The sequence below is a fragment of the Giraffa tippelskirchi genome, chromosome 7 (assembly GCF_054371585.1).
Source record: "Giraffa tippelskirchi isolate mGirTip1 chromosome 7, T2T-mGirTip1v1.2.pri, whole genome shotgun sequence".
NCBI lineage: Eukaryota > Metazoa > Chordata > Mammalia > Artiodactyla > Giraffidae > Giraffa > Giraffa tippelskirchi.
This window is the reverse complement of record NC_137281.1, coordinates 120487665-120503747: the sequence shown is the minus strand read 5'-3', so window position 1 is coordinate 120503747 and position 16083 is coordinate 120487665. Positions and strand designations below refer to the sequence as shown.

Sequence of the window (16083 nt, the reverse complement as noted above, 5' to 3'; positions counted from 1 at the left end):
TTAAAGGATGTTCTAATTTCATATTTTTACATGTAGCTGTCAAGTTTTCCTAACACCATTTATTGAAGAGACTGTCTTTTCTCCATTGTATAGTCTTGCCTCCTTTGTTGTAGATTAATGGACCATAGGTGAGTGGGTTATTTCTGGGATTTCTATCCTGTTCCATTGATCTATATTTCTGTTTTAAATTTATTCATAACAAGGTTTTTTGAAGATATAAGCAGATTTTTTCAGATGCAGAAGCACATACAATTCTCACAAACGCATGTTGTAGCATGGTCAAAATAATCATTAAAACTTGTCGACATTCTTAGAGTTTTTACACAATCCTCATAACTTATCACTGTCACCAATAAGTGACAGCCAGTTAAGTAGTTGAATCCACATGATTAGCAAAGGCTCATTGCTTCTTTGGCTACAGCAGTTTCAAGAAAATCATGCTGAAAGTATTTTGTATACAGCAATATGTTGCATTTATATACCCTTATACACCCAGCTGATGGGCACAAAAGGAACTCTGAAATCTGTACCACTGCACATGTACTAGGTTCTCTTTTAGCCAAGCAACAGCAGAGGTTGGCCTAAGTAAGGCTGGGATCCAGGCCTAGTTTACCTCTTAATAGTGTGTGATCTCTAGTAGGTCAACACTCTCTGAACCTCAGGTTTTTCATCTGTAAAATGGAAATGATACCAATGCCCGCCTTATCTGAGGTTATTCAAGGATGAGAAATCCCTGACAGGCCATGAAGCAACAATCAAAGGCTATGAAACAACAATCAAATATTAGTCATTTTTTCACACACATTTACTTTTCATTTTGCCCCTGTCAAATGATGCAATGGCACAGCTTCTTGGCCCAGTCCTTTCTCACCACTGTGTCATGAGCCATTGGCCTTAAGTCTGGGAGCAAATTAGTTGTCTCTGGGGAGAAAGGGGCTAAAGGAAGGCAGTCAAGCCCCTGACACCTCCACTGCCCACGAGCCCTCTCCCAGGCCCCAGCCACCTGATTCCCCCCAATACAAGTGTGTTTCCCAAACACCTGTGGAGGGAGCCCCTGCCTCTACCCCAGCCCTGGGCTGAGTAAGCACTAGGGCAAGCAGAAGAGCCTTGTCATCTGGCTGAGGCCAGAACTCAGATGCACAGGTAAGCCACAGTCCAGAACAAAAGAGCACATGGTCAGGTGCCAAGGGAGTGGGAAAAACAGAAGGACAGTCCCGGAGGCTCTGTTTGTGGACACTGGCAATTCTTGCAGCGCTCTGTGGCCCCAACAAGCCAAGAGACAGGATGTGCACCATCCGCCTCTTCCTCAAGCCCCACTCTGGAGGCCCCCCTCCACCCTGTCCCTTCATGACCCCACAGCCATCTCCCTCACTGGCCTATAGGAGCCACGATGTCAGACAGCGGATGGCTCCAGTGCCACACATGCCAGGCTGGATCTAGAGGCTGTCCCCAGTGAACACCTACTGAATCTAGCAGACGGAAACAGAGCAGGTAGACAGCACTATAGGGGCTCATCCTCTGGCCTTGGAGGCCTGCAAAAGAGCGTGCAGGAGGGACCCTGTCCTGGGAAGGAGGTTGCCTAGGCTCTTGTGGGAGGAGCTCCCTAGAAGGAGAAAAAGGGAAATTCATCAATATCCAGTGAATTACGTTGAGAGCAACGCTGTTTAGAAAAGAAGCCTGGAAACTGAAATTCCTAAGAGCAGCAGCTAAGCCAGGGAGCACGCTCCTCCCCTGTGTCAGAGGTGAGAGTGTAGAGCTGAGGCTCTATTTCTAAGTCCTGTCTGCACGGCCTTCCCGCTGCTGGCTGCCAGGGCTGCTTCCTGGACTTCAGGTGGACTGAGTGCTCCTTCCTCTCACCTTGCTGGGTCTGGGTGGGGCTCATCTGTGAGTTTGAAGGGCCCTGGCATTCTTGGAGAAAGGTGGCCTGCTCACCAGGCCCTGTTCTTCCTCTGACCTCCTGCTGAGAAAAGACTAACGTTTTCTCTGAACTGTTCAGTCCCTTACCTGATTTGGAAGCATGAAGGGAATATTAAGATAGAGAGCTACTGTATGCAGATGCCTGTCTCTTTTTTGTACTATATTTACAGAAAGGAACTGCTTTGGCTTTTAGAGTGAAGTATGATGTAAGAGTTTGTTGCTGCTGCTGCTGTTCACCACCCAAGTAGTAAAAACAAATTGGAAATACTCAAATGTCAATAACACCATCAAATTGCTTTAAAATATATCATAGGCCCCCCACTTCATTTGTCATTTTTTAAATTCTTGGAAGAATAGAGAACTTTCTGAGAGAAACTGTCATACTCTAATGCTTGACAACACAGTGTCCACCTTCCCTCTCCAAACTCCCCCATCAGGGCTTCGCAAGTACCTTTAATTTCAACAGTTTGGGGTTAGACTAGCTCACTGTGTGGCCTTGGGCAAGTCCCTGATGGCAGGACCTCTAGGTTTCTCTTCCACTCTGGAGCCCCTTTCAGTTCCATGAGTCGATAACCGGTGATCCTATTAGGAAACAATGCAGTTCCTAGAATTATAGGTCTTCAGGGAGCACAGTCCACTTCCGGCTGAACCGTTCCCAACACTGCTGCTTACACAGAGGTTCTAAACTTTTAAGCCTCTATAATGACTCCAAGGAATTCAGCCTTTTCTTCTGTACCAAGTGACTGCTGGAACCACAGGGGTCCTGGACAGGCCTTAGCTGGCCCAGCAGAAAGAAGGAAATTGACCTTCTGCTCTCCTCCCAAGCTCACACTTTCAGTGGCCTCCTGGGCTGCCTCCTCTGGACCCCTCTTCACAGCCCCACCACCCCACAAATCCAGGCCCTTGGGCAGCCTACAATTGCCCACTTTGTGGGGCTTCTCTGGCCCTCTTCTCCCCTGACTGCTAAGAAACTTCTAGAGGGTCTGTACTCAAGTGGGAAGGAGACTTCTGACTAAGTCACACTCAGGTTCAATGTTTCCTCAAGAATGGAAATATGGATGTCTCATAGGAGAAAAAAAGCCACTACATTCCCACAGAAATCAATTTTGAAGAGTTGAATTTGAGGCATCAAAGATGAACCAAGAGAGGGAGATGTTTTGTGGCGCAGAAGGCTTCCAACACCAAATTTCTGGCTTTGGGTTTGGCTCTACCTTGTCTTTAAAAATTGGGTGCTCTTGGGAAATTTATCTAACCACTCTGAAATCCAACTTTTATGACTGTAAAATAGCTCTGGAGCCTCTGACCTACGCCCACTCAATCATGTGAGAGCGCTTGCAAACTGCAAAGCTCAGCACAGACTGCAGGTCGGTGCCCCTCACCACTTCCTCCTGCATGTCTGGAAGCGGCCCCCTCCTCAAGTCAGCTCTGCCACAGCTCCGCTGCTCAGAAGCCCTGGGGAGGGAGAGATGCCAGCCAGCGCTTTCCCTTCCAGCCTGCGGATCACGCTCTGTCCCCTTCCCACCTCCTAATCCCTGCAGGGATCCCTCCCCCCACAAGAAAACACGGAATTTCACCACAGGCAGGGTTTCTGGCTGAAGGAGACTGGCATGCAGGGTAGAAGGGTCTGTGTTGTGGATAAAACCAGAGATGTGCTTTTTTTTTTTTAACCAAGACAAGAATGTGGCCCTTCTGGCACTGTTTATAGCATCTCTCAGCCCCCTTGAAGACTGGGCAGCACTTCTTGGTGCTGTTTTAAAATGAGGCAGCCCATGGAATGGGGCTATTCTCACACTCTTCTTTCAGTCAAAGGACAGCCCTCCAACCCCCAACACAATGGACACTCTCCTTATTTAAATGTAAACATTTCTCATAGTTTCCCAAAATCAATATTTATAAATACTACGCTGGCAATTATTCTAGCTATTCCTAATTACCATTAGGCTTATATGATGACAATGTGCTCTCATATAAGCTTGAAAATATTTGTAAAAATGCTGACAGAAACGAGTAAATTATTTTTTCTTAAAAAGCCAATTCATAGGACACTCAAATATTGTAAAGAGAGGCGCCATTATGTTTATTAAGCCACAGTCTGATGAAATTAAGTAATGCAAACTGGGTGACAAAGTCACACACTGATCAGAGCTGTGGGAGAATCCAGTTCTCCTAATCCACTCATGGCTGGTTGAGAATGAAACAGAAAATAATATAAGCTAAAAGGTAATTGTGAGCCAAAAAGATAAAAGGCAAATTCAAAGCTGTTTTAAAACAAACTAAACACTGATTTAAATCCAACAGTAAACAAACATATGGAAATTAAATTTAAATGAGAAAAAGCATAAGTGGGTAATGCAAGTTTCAGACAGGCAGAGTAAACCCATTTCAGCTGTCCTCTGATACAGAGTTTTTACTGTTAGTCATACGGATCTCTGTGGGTCATAATTCTGAGGAGGAAATAATTATACTGGGAAAACTAAGGTTATAGGTAAAACTGTAACAAAATGCTGGGTCTTGTCTTTGACACAAATTGTGAGTCAGAAGTGGAGATGTAACCTCATCTTTGGTGAAAATGACCAGGAAAAATAAACAAAGAAAACAGTTCTTTCTCTGCTTCCCGCAAAAGGGAATAAAATACCGGTAAACAAGAAAGACGAAGTAATTAGGAGAACTCCTAAGCCCAGATAAACTGGCCCAGTTTGATTGGAGTGGGTGCGCACTGCAAAGTCCTTATCGTGATCCTGAAAAGCAAGCTGAGGAGAGATGTCCTGTGGGTGCTTGTAAGAACTTGCAGCCTAAAGATGTTCACCTCCTTCACCATCTGCTTTTTCTGCTCTGTCTTCTTGTGCTCACAGTATGATGCTAAGCCATGGAGCTCATCTCATACTTACCCAACAAGTAACTAGGAGAATTCCTGAGTCTCCCTAGTCTCTCCCACTTGATTAAGGCAGGTGTCCAAAACAGGTTGCTACAGAGTAAGGACCAATTTTACTTAATGCAGTCAGCTCAATCCATAATTTACCTAACATCTCCTAGCCATGGTTTCCAAGAGGCCAGAGGCAAAGCTCTTCTAGGAAAATGAAGAAATTAAAAATACATCTGCAGTAACTAAGTCAAATGTCCAGAACTCCTGGACAACAAAGAATAAGACAATAGCAAAACTAATAGGAACGTGACATGGACCATACAGTAAAAAAAAAAAATCTTGTGGGAATAAATCTGAACTGCAATAAAATGTAAAACACAGCTAAAGCTTAGTATTAAACTCATAAATCCCAGGTATCTAAACTTTCATATTTTTTTAATCAAAACCGTCTGAAGTTATGGGAAGTACCTAAAGAAAGGACCAATATACATATGACAGCATTCAAACATAAAGGCACAGGGCCTTGGGAAGATCCGGTATAATGAGGGGCTTTAAAGCTTGAGTGTCTTTCCCTTCATGGCACATCTACCTCTGCCAATGCATCACTGTGAAATTCCTTCAAATAGTAGTTTACTGCATTTCACTGACTCATAGACTTTTAACCTGGAAATATGAACTGGCTTGTCCGTGGCCATACAGCTAGTTGGTGAAAAAGAGATCAAGTCAGTCTCTTGAATCCAAATCTAGAACTGGGTTCCCTACACCCTCTACACCTCCAACTACTTTGTATACACTCCTTTTTTTAAAAATTAATTTATTTTTTATTTTAATTTATTTATTTTTTCACTTTACAATATTGTATTGGTTTTGCCATACATTGACATGAATCTGCCATGGGTGTACATGTGTTCCCAATCAGCCAGACGTGGCTCAGATTCTTGGTTTCAGGCAGTCAATAACAGATCTTAGTTATCTAGCATCTCAAAAGAATAAACACTTCTAACATTTAGAAGTAAAGTAACCTACGTGGAAGCTGGCAGGTGATACATGGCACCATATGTCACACTCAAGCTCTTTCTGGCTTGAGCTCATTGCTGTTCTCCATTTCTTCCAGAATCAGGTGCCAGGGCTAATTAAATTCCTGATTAAAGCCCAAGGCACCACTAGGGGTTTAGCTGGTGAGCTGGCTGGTTAGAAAGCACAAAACAGTCCCTTCTATTTTATTTCCACAGACGCTAGGAATAAATTAGTAGAGCTATCCAATATTCCTTCCACATGATACATCCACTTATTTATTCACTCATCCGTTCATTCATTCAATATTCTTTCATGAGTACCTTGGGACACAGGATACATCAACCTCTCTCCTCAAGGCATTTACAACTCATTTGAGGAGATATGAAATGAATCCATGAAAAGAAGTTAAAATGGAGCAAGTATAGGCAGATCAGGGAGGGAAGAGAGAGGTTCCTTGAGGTGGAACTGATCTAGACAGCCTTCATGGAGGAGGCAGAGTCTATAAGCTCCTGGGAGTAACTAAGTAGGAAGCCCGTTGATCCTTCCATCCCTTGGTTAAACAAAGTAATATCTCAATGACACTAAGGAGCAGGGCACATCAGCCACTTGCCTAGGGATTTGTTAATTTCTGAAGTTAGCCCAAAGTGATAACTTTATCTTTCACTTTGGGCTATGAGGATCCAGTATCCTCACTGTACAGGCCCCTCGGGGCCAGGCTTGGGACTGATGGGTACAGAAGCATTTCTTCAGGACACTGGATCACCTGGAATAGTGGCTCTTTTTATAACAAATAATTTGTAACTCTCCCTTTCTCATACTCAAATGAAAGCCAAGCCAGAGATAAAACAATCTGCCTATACACAAAATTTACCCTCTAAAATCCATAATTTCAAAAAAAATAGGATCATACATTCACCACACTATATTCAAGGAACAAAGAAAAACAATTTATAGTAAAATAATAAGTATGTCAATACCTGAAAAAAAAATGTGTACATGGCTACAACTGTAAAACCTAATGAGGAGTTGGATATCTGCATCTATGTGTAGAATGACCATGGATTCAATACGTATGAATGCACACAGGTTCACGTGTGTTTTAAGGGCCACTCAACTACTGTGACTGGTATTGCCATTTGTAATATTATTTTCCAGAATGGTTAACAACCCTCAGTAAAGTTCTGAACAAAATTTACCACCTTCATTCAACCTTGCACTCCTGAGAAATTCAATGTGTGTTAAAGCTAAAAACAAAGAACAAAAACCCACCTTTGTATTTGTGTATAAAATGAAGCTGGAAGCTCAACCTTGATAGTTATGAATAAGATTTTCACAGACATGAACATCCAGTGAGATATTTGAAAGTCAGGTAAGACAGTCCCTCGTCGTGTAGACTGTCCTGACCGCGGCAGAACATCTGACATTTCTGCCCATGTCCACTAAGTGGGGACCCATCATTGTGACAAATGCCTCCCTATGCCTCCATAAATTCTAAACATACCTCTTAGGAGGTGGAACCACTCTCTCTGGGAAGTCTAAATTAGAGGGCAGGGGTGTATTGTGGGGGAGGGGATGTCTTCCAATAGCTAGAGTTAGGGATTTTCTGCTTACCCTATTGCCCTCTTGATGCTTAATTTTATGTGTCAACTTGACTGGGTCATGGGGTGCCCAAATATTGGCCAAATATTCTGGGTGGTTCTATGAGTGTATTTTTGTGTTGTTTTTTCTTTCTTTTTTTTTTAACTTCTCTTGAAATCATTTAGTATCAGGGAGGAGGAAGTTATAACAAATTATCACAGAGTTGGTACACAAACATAAACTTTCTTCAGCATTAGTTATTTTTTTAAATTGAAGTATAGTTAATTTTAAAAATTTTATTTTCTTTTAACACCAAAAACATTTTGTATTGGTGTATAGAAAATTAACAATGTTGTGGTAGTTTCAGGTGAACAGTGAAGGGACTCAGTCATGCATATACTTGTATCCATTCTCCCCCAAACTCGTCTCTCATCCAGGCTGCCACATAACATTGAACAGAGTTCCATGTGCTATGCGATAGGTTTTTGTGGGTTATCCATTTTAAATATAGCAGTGTGTACATGATCTTCCCAAAATCCATAATTATCCCATCCCCCTAAAAACCATGAGTTCATTTTCTAAGTCTGTGAGTCTCTTTCTGTTTTGTAAGTAAGTTCATTTGTATCTTTTTTTTAAAATTCCACATTTAAGGGATGTCATATGGTATTTCTCCTTTTCTGTCTGACTTACTTCACTCAGTATGACACTCTCTAGGTCCATCCATGTTGCTGCAATTGACCTTATTTCATTCTTTTTAATGGATGAGTAATATTCCATTATATTATGTATGTATATATATATACATACACACCATATCTTCTTTATCCATTCCTCTGTTGACGGACATTTAGGTTGTCTCCATGTCTGGGCCATTGTAAACAGTGCTATAATGAACATTAGGGTGCATGTATCTTTTTGGGTCATGTTTTTCTCTGGATATGTGCCCAGGAGTGGGATAGCAGGGGCATATGGTAGCTCTATTTGTTTAGTTTTTTAAGGAACCTCCATACAGTTCTCTATGAGTGTATTTTTGGATGAGATTACCATTTAAATCGGCTAAGTAAAGCAGATTGCCTTTCCTAATTGGGGAGACCTCATCCAGTCTGTTCAAGTCCTGAATAGAGCAAAAAGGTTGAGACTCCCTTGGGTAAAAGAGAATTCCTCCTGCCTGTCTTCAAACTGAAAACGACTTTTTCCTGCCTTAGGCCTCAAACTGAAACAAGGACTCTTCCTGGTTATCAAGCCTGCCGGCATTCAGAATGGAGCCACACCATCAGATTCCCGGTTCTCCAGCTTTCCAACACCCTGAGTAATCTGTCAGCCTCCAAAATAATGTGAGTCAATTCCTTATAATAAATCTGTGTGTGTGTGTGTGTGTGTGGATGTATGTGTATATAGACCATCTATGTATTATCTATACTTATCTATATACACATTATATTGGTTCTGTTTCTCTGAAGAGCCCTAATACACTCCCACACAAGTCTGAGCCATGTCCTTGCCCTGGCCTGCCTCCTGCCTTCTGGTGCCTCCTTCCAGGGTGCTGGGCTCTCGCCATCGTAGCCCTTGGTCCACCCTAAGATACTCTGAAGCACTGTATCAGGAGGCTCCAGCTGCAGCCACAGGACCCCACCCCAAACTCAGCATGAAGCAGGCAATGGCAAACAGGAAGGGGAGGGACAGCCAACAGGTAGCTTTTACAACTGATTGGCCTCCAGGGGCTTGGGCCCTTTTTCAGTATCTGCTTGGACCCTTAGGTTTAGAGTGTTCTGTGAAACAGAGAGGACCTTTGCAGAAAGACATAGGTATTAGTAGTGTTTCCCAGGAGGCCAAGAAGGCTAGGACCAAAGACAGGAATTTTACAAGGTAGGCAAATATAGAGAACCCCTTCAAATACCATCTGGGATGGAGAAAGTTTCTCAAAGGAGCACCCTCTCTCACTGGGCAGAGGGAATGGCAATGTGAAACTGATTAGTTCCCCTTTAGTGAGTGAATCTTGTGGTCAGGAAAGAAGGCTTCAGAAAGAAACTGTAGAAAGGGTATTTCATTTTATCAAGTATTTGTTCACTCATTCAAAAATGCGTTGAATGTCTCCTGCATGCCAGGCCTGCATTAAGTTCTGAGAATTTAATGATGAACAAGATGTAGGCCTACAGTAAGAAGCTCACTGCCTGACAGGAAGATAGACAGGTAAAAAGGCAATTATAAAATGATGGGATGCACACCAGGAGAAGTAAACACAATCACAGTGGAAGCATATAGTTGGGGCATTTATCCCTCCCAAGGATGAGGAAATTTCCTCAGAGGGAATACCAGAGGTAAGATGTTCTGTTTATTAAAGTATAGTTGACATACAACATTTTGTCAGTTTCAGGTGTAAAGCATAGTGATTCAGTATTTTTATACATTGTGAAAAGACCACACTATGAGTCTAGTTACCATCTATCACCATACAAGTTATTACAATATTATTGGCTATATTCCCTATGCTGTACATTATACCCCCATGACTTAGTTTATTACTGTAAGTTTGTACCTCTTTACCTATTTTGCCCATCGTCCCATTCCTCTCCCCTCTGGCAACCACTAGTTTGTTCTCTGTATCTATGAGCCTGTTTGTTTTGTTATATTTGTTTTTTAGATTCCACATATAAATGCTATCATATGGTATTTGTCTTTGTCTGATTCATTTCACTCAGCATAATTTTGAAGAATGAATTTAAGTTGGGGCAGATAGAGAAGGGAAGAAGGACAAAACAGGCTAGAGATGAGTGCTGCGGTGGCAGAAGTCAGGGAAGGAGCGGGTACCTCCCGGAAGCTGGAAGAAGGAATATAAGGCACAGTGTGGGATGGTAAGAAACAGGCCAGAGAGAACAGACAGGGGGCAGGTCACAGAAGTCCCTGTGTAAATCATGTCAGCAAGTTTGGTTTTCACTATGAAGGCAATAGGAAGCAGCTGAAATATTTTAAGCAAACGAGTTACATGATCAGATTTGTGTAATAAACATATGACGGAGACTGAAGAGTCAAATTTAGGTGCATAAGCTAGCAGACTGGGAACAGGACAAGCATTAGGGACAATGTTGCAGTAGTCGGGCTGAGGCAAATTAAGGCACAGGGGAGGAAGGGAGGGGTATAAGGGAGGAAGGAAGGGGTATAAGAAATATCAAGAGGGGAAAGGGTTTGTGTGTACATACACACACACACAATTGATAAATAAAATATGAACAAAATATTTCCATCACTAATAAAGTAATGAAAAGTAAAAGGGTATGGTATTTCCTTCTATGAACTTGATAAGGGTTTTTGTTTCATTTTAAGGGAATAAAGTGGGCTTAAAGCTCAACATTCAGAAAACTAAGATCATGGCATCTGGTCCCATCACTTCATGGCAAATAGATGGGGAAACAGGGAAACAGTGGCTGACTTTATTTTTGGGGGCTCCAAAATCACTGCAGATGGTGATTGCAGCCATGGAATTAAAAGACACTTATTCCTTGGAAGGAAAGTTATGACCAACCTAGATAGCATATTAAAAAGCAGAGACATTACTTTGCCAACAAAGGTCTATCTAGTCAAGGCTATGGTTTTTCCAGTGGTCATGTATGGATGTGAGAGTTGGACTAGAAAGAAAGCTGAGCGCCAAAGAATTGATGGATTTGAACTGCGGTGTTGGAGAGGACTCTTGAGAGTCCCTTGAACTGCAAGGAGATCCAACCAGTTCATCCTAAAGGAGATCAGTCCTGAGTGTTCACTGGAAGGACTGATGTTGAAGCTGAAACTCCAATATTTCGGCCACCTGACGTGAAGAGCTGACTCATTTGAAAAGACCCTGATGCTGGGAAATATTGAAGGCAGGAGGAGAAGGGGATGACAGAGGATGAGATGGTTGGATGGCATCAATGGACATAAGTTTGGGTAAACTCTGGGAGTTGGTGATGGACAGGGAGGCCTGGCGTGCTGCGGTCCATGGGGTCTCAAAGAGTCGGACACGACTGAGCAACTGAACTGAACTTAACTGAAGAGAATAAAGCAGCAGGAGACTTGGGGAAAGTTTGGGTGTGAGTTTGAAGTCCCCATGGGCCTCCAGGTAGAGCCCATTGGTAGTTGACTTTGTGGGTCTAGAGCTCGAAAGAGAAGCATAGGCTATAGACAGAGTTTGAAAGTCTTCCATGGTAGGTGGTGATCAAAAGCTTTGAAGTAGATGAAGTCACCAAGAGAGTCGGAGTCTATAGAGAGGATGTAAGGCAAAACCCAGGCTTTCCCGATGGCTTAGCAGGTAAAGAATCTGCCTGCAATGCAGGAGACATGGGTTTGATCCCTGGGTCAGGAATATCCCCTGGAGTAGGAAATAGCAACCTGTCCCAGTGTTCTTGCCTGAAAAATTCCATGGACAGAGGAGCCTGGTGGGCTAGAGTCCAATGGGGTTAGTCCAATGGGGTTGCAAAGAGTTGGACAAGACTGAGTGACTAAGCACGCACACAAGGCAAAATCCAAAAGTATACTGGCCATTGAGGTGAAAAGAAATTGAAGAGTAGTTGAAGGAGGCTGAGAAAGAATGCTCAGAGAAATAGAAGGAAAACTAGAATAAAGTGATATCATGGAAACCAGGGGAGGAAGGAGCGACAAGAAGGAGGGAGGGAGTGGCCAAATGTTGCAGAGAGGTTGAGCAAGACTGACACTGAGGCAGAAAAGTATATGTTGTGTTTAGCAAACAAGTCATCGGTGACTTATTTCTTTTATTTCACTTAATATTCATTACTTATTTCATCCCTCCCCCTATTTCCTTTGTATTAATTAGCTCAAGTTGCTATTCATTTCTTTTATTTTCCTTCTTAGTTTGGGAGCTGTACCTTTCCATTCTACCAGCTGCCTTCTCTTCTGTGTCACTCACAGGCAGACCCATTACGTGAAGATGTGTCCAACTATTTCCTCCAAATTCGCTATTCTCCTGCTATTTCTCTTCCTCTGCAGGATAAGATCTTTAGAATGCTTTCACTTCCCACTCTCACACAGCAGCATGAGACCTGTGGAAAACTTTTACTTCTGCTCTTTCTCCTTTAGTACTTTCAGTTCCAGGCTATTATTAACATTTCCCTTGAAATATGTCTCTTCTATTTTGTGCAATTCTATTACACATTCCTAAATGGACTATTATTATCCATCCAAATGTAACTAATTATATATTTTACAGATCCTTGTTCAACAGTTTTTTTTTCCCTTTCTATCCTCCCTCCATCCTGAAGCCTTTAAACGGATTCATTCATTGTTTGATTAGCTCTTTTCTTAATATCTTTTTCTCTGATAAAAGATGTGGGTGACATGTCCATTGAATTCTTGCATATCCTCAAATATATTTCTATCGCTCTGACAGGAGGGTAAGACCTTGCTACAGGATTCTCAGTACGCAGTATTTTTTTTCTGGTAATCGTCACACGATTCACTCTAGTCCTCTCTGCTTCAAGTGTCATAGACAAGAAATTTGATGCCCTCATGATACTTCTTCCTCTGTAAGTAACTTGTACTTTCTTTCTGGAAGAGAACAAGCTTTTCTTTTTATTCTCAGACTTCAGGAATTTACCAAGCTATGACTCATTTGCCTTGCCCACAACTTACTGAAACCTTCCAATCAGCAGACTTTAATTTAGCTTGGAAATTTTACTTCCTATTACTTAAAGTGTTAGTCGCTCAGTTTGTCCAACTCTTTGTGACCCCATGGACCTCTTTTCTATCTACTTAATTTGTCTGCAGAGCTTTCCTTCTGGTTTCAGAAAGTCTTTTTGTGTTCACTGCGATCTTTACATCCTAATCTTATTTTTAAAGTTATCATTGTTCTGTATTGGCTTGGTTTCATGTAAGTCTCTTCTAAGAGTATTGCTGGGCCCCTTAGGTATTATGGTAGTCTTTCCTTCTGTCTGATCCCTGGGCTCAGTGCCAGCTGCTAGGGAAGCTTAAGAGGAAGCAGCCCCACAAGTGTTGGGTATTAGTCCCCTTATCAAGGACACAGGAGGAAGACTCTCATTCCCCAGTTTTCTCTCACTTCCTACTCTCAGGAACAAAGATAAACTCAGTGCACCTATATGATTCCTTTCCCTCTCACCCAGCCAGGTCCCTTTGCCAGGATATCTACTGGTGCCAGATACAGGTGCCTTCTAATAATCACAGAAGAAGGGGCAGTCTAGAGATCAGGTGCTCACATGCTTAGCTTTAAGAAAACAGTATGATTCCATTCAAGAAATCATTTCAGAGTGATATCTGAGATGGATACTACAGTAGAGAGACCTAGGCCCTCTTTCCTATTACAAACACACCAATTCAGCAACGATTTGTGGACAAATTACTTCAGTGAGAAACCCAGAAACCAACTGAAAATTTCATGTACCCTAGGCAAACATTAAGCCAGACTTGCTGAAGCTAGTAAGGAAAGTCAAAACACTCGTTTGCAATAATTGCTACACCAGTACAGTTCCATATGACCAAGAAGAGAAACCATAGCTACAAGTTTCTCCTAGGAAGGAAAAGAGCAGTTCCATATGTCCAGTGCCACAGTTTTTTTTAAGGGGGCTACTCAGAGAACTGGCTTCTCTCTTGCCAGTCTTGGAGCTCTGACATGTCCAGCATGGTCTAACCACACAGAGGAGAACAGAGACAGCCATGTGGACTGGTAGATACCATGGCTTCTCCTCTCTATGTAGCACAGAGTGAGCAAACAAAAAACATAGCTGCCTGATTCTCCTTGGCAAGGGAAAGAGTTGGCCCAGATTTCCAATACCACAACTTTTCTGGGGGCTTCCTGCAGGACTAGCTTCTAACTTGTTTGTCTTGGAATGTTGATGGAATCTGGCAAAATCTATCCACCTGGGGGCTAGTGAAAACAAAGACGTAGATTTGAGCTGGCAGTCACCGTAGTACACTTTCATGTTGCAGCATAGAGTAAGCAGTTAAAAAAAAAAAAACAACCTAGTTTCCAGATTCTCTTTGGGAAAGAAAAAAGTTGCACAGAGTGTCCAGTAACTCTAGACATCTGCAGACTGCAAATAACAGAAGTGAACTAGATTATCATGAAAGACTGAGAGGCCCTCAGAACTGCTGGCCAGGCTAATTGGTGGATGTCTCCTCCTATACAGGGCCAGTTTACTGTGTCTAGCACAGACACTAACACAGAAAGTTGAAGAAAATAAAAAAATCAGGCAAAGATATGCTAAACAAGGGAAAGACATAAATCTCCAGAAGACTACCCTAATGAAATGGAATTATATGATCCACATGACAGAGAATTCAAAATAACTGTCATAAAGATATTCACTGGGGTCAAGAGAACAATGCATGAACAAAATTATAATTTTACCAAAAGATAGAAAATATTGTAAAAGACCAAACAGAAATCATGGAGTTGAAGAACACAATAACTAAATTGAGCATTTTTCTAGAGAAATTCAGCAACTGACTGATTAAACAGAGAAAGGATCCATGAACTGAAAGACAAATCATTGAAAACAATTCAGTCAGGGAAGCAAAAGGAAAAGAGAGAGAATATAGAAACTTTAGGGACCTGTGGGACATCATAAAATAGACCAATAGGTGCATTGTGAGTATCCCAGAAAGAGAAAAGAGAGAATGGACTAGAAAGCTATTCAGAGAAATAATGACTGAACACTTACCAAATATGGAGAAGGAAATAGACATCTAGACCCACGAAGCCCAAAGAACATTAAATAAGATGAACCAAATTAAAAAGACAAAAACACCCCACGTTGAGACTTAATCAAATTGTCAAAATTCAGACACAAAGAAAGAATTTTAAAAGCAGCAAAGGAAAAGCAACTTGTCACATAGAAGGGACCCACCAAAAAACAATCAGTGATTTCCCAGCAGAAACCTTGCCGGCCAGAAGAGAATGGTATGATATATTCAAAGTGCTCAAAGGAAAAAAACTGCCAACCAAGAATACTACAACTGGAAAACTATCCTTCAAACATGAAGGAAAGGTAAAGAATTTCTAGACAAACAAAAGCTGAAGGAGTTCATCACCACTAGACTCTCCGTACAAGAAATGCTAAAGGGAGTTCTTCAAATTAAAATAAAAGTGTACTAAACAACAACACAATAGTATAAGAAATATGAAAACCTTGGTAAAGGTAAATACATACACAAATTCTGATTTTTGTATTCCTGTAATGGCGGTAGGTAAATAATTTTTAATTCTAGTGTATACATTAAGAAACAAAAGTACTAAAATAACTATAATTTTAAAATATGTTAAAAGATACATAACATGAACAGATGTAAATTGTGACAATAGTAACATAAGGAGGGATCAGGGGAAGTTATAGGGTGGAGCTTTTGTATCTGATTGAATTTAAATTATTAGCTTAAAATAGACTCTGATAGCTATGAGATATTTTATGTAAGCCTCAAAGTAACCATAGAGACAAAATACCTAAAGTTACACAAAAGAAAAATCAAGACACATCAATGCAAAAAAAAATCAACAAAATATAAAGTAAGACAGTAAGAGAGGAAAAGACAAGCAAAAGAATTACAAGACTATCAGGAAACAAGAAAATGGCCATAGGAAATCCTTCCCTATAAATAATTACTTTAAATGTAAATGGATTAAATTCCTCAATGAAAAGACATAGAGTGGCTAGACAGATAAGAAAACAGCACCCAAATACCTGTTGTCTGTAAGACACTCGATTTAGATT

The 16083-nt window shown here is 41.4% G+C and overlaps 1 protein-coding gene across 15 annotated transcripts in view; it reads left to right on the top strand.

Annotated features, from left to right (window-relative positions):
* The window catches only part of GLDN (gliomedin), a 104616-nt gene that overhangs the window by 18827 nt on the left and 69706 nt on the right, over positions 1-16083 (top strand). For all 15 annotated transcript variants that reach the window (XM_081508258.1, XM_081508256.1, XM_081508255.1 and 12 more), the window contains one exon: positions 8581-8709. The gene's annotated coding sequence lies outside the window, so the exon portion shown is untranslated. The remainder of the gene's footprint in view (positions 1-8580; positions 8710-16083) is intronic.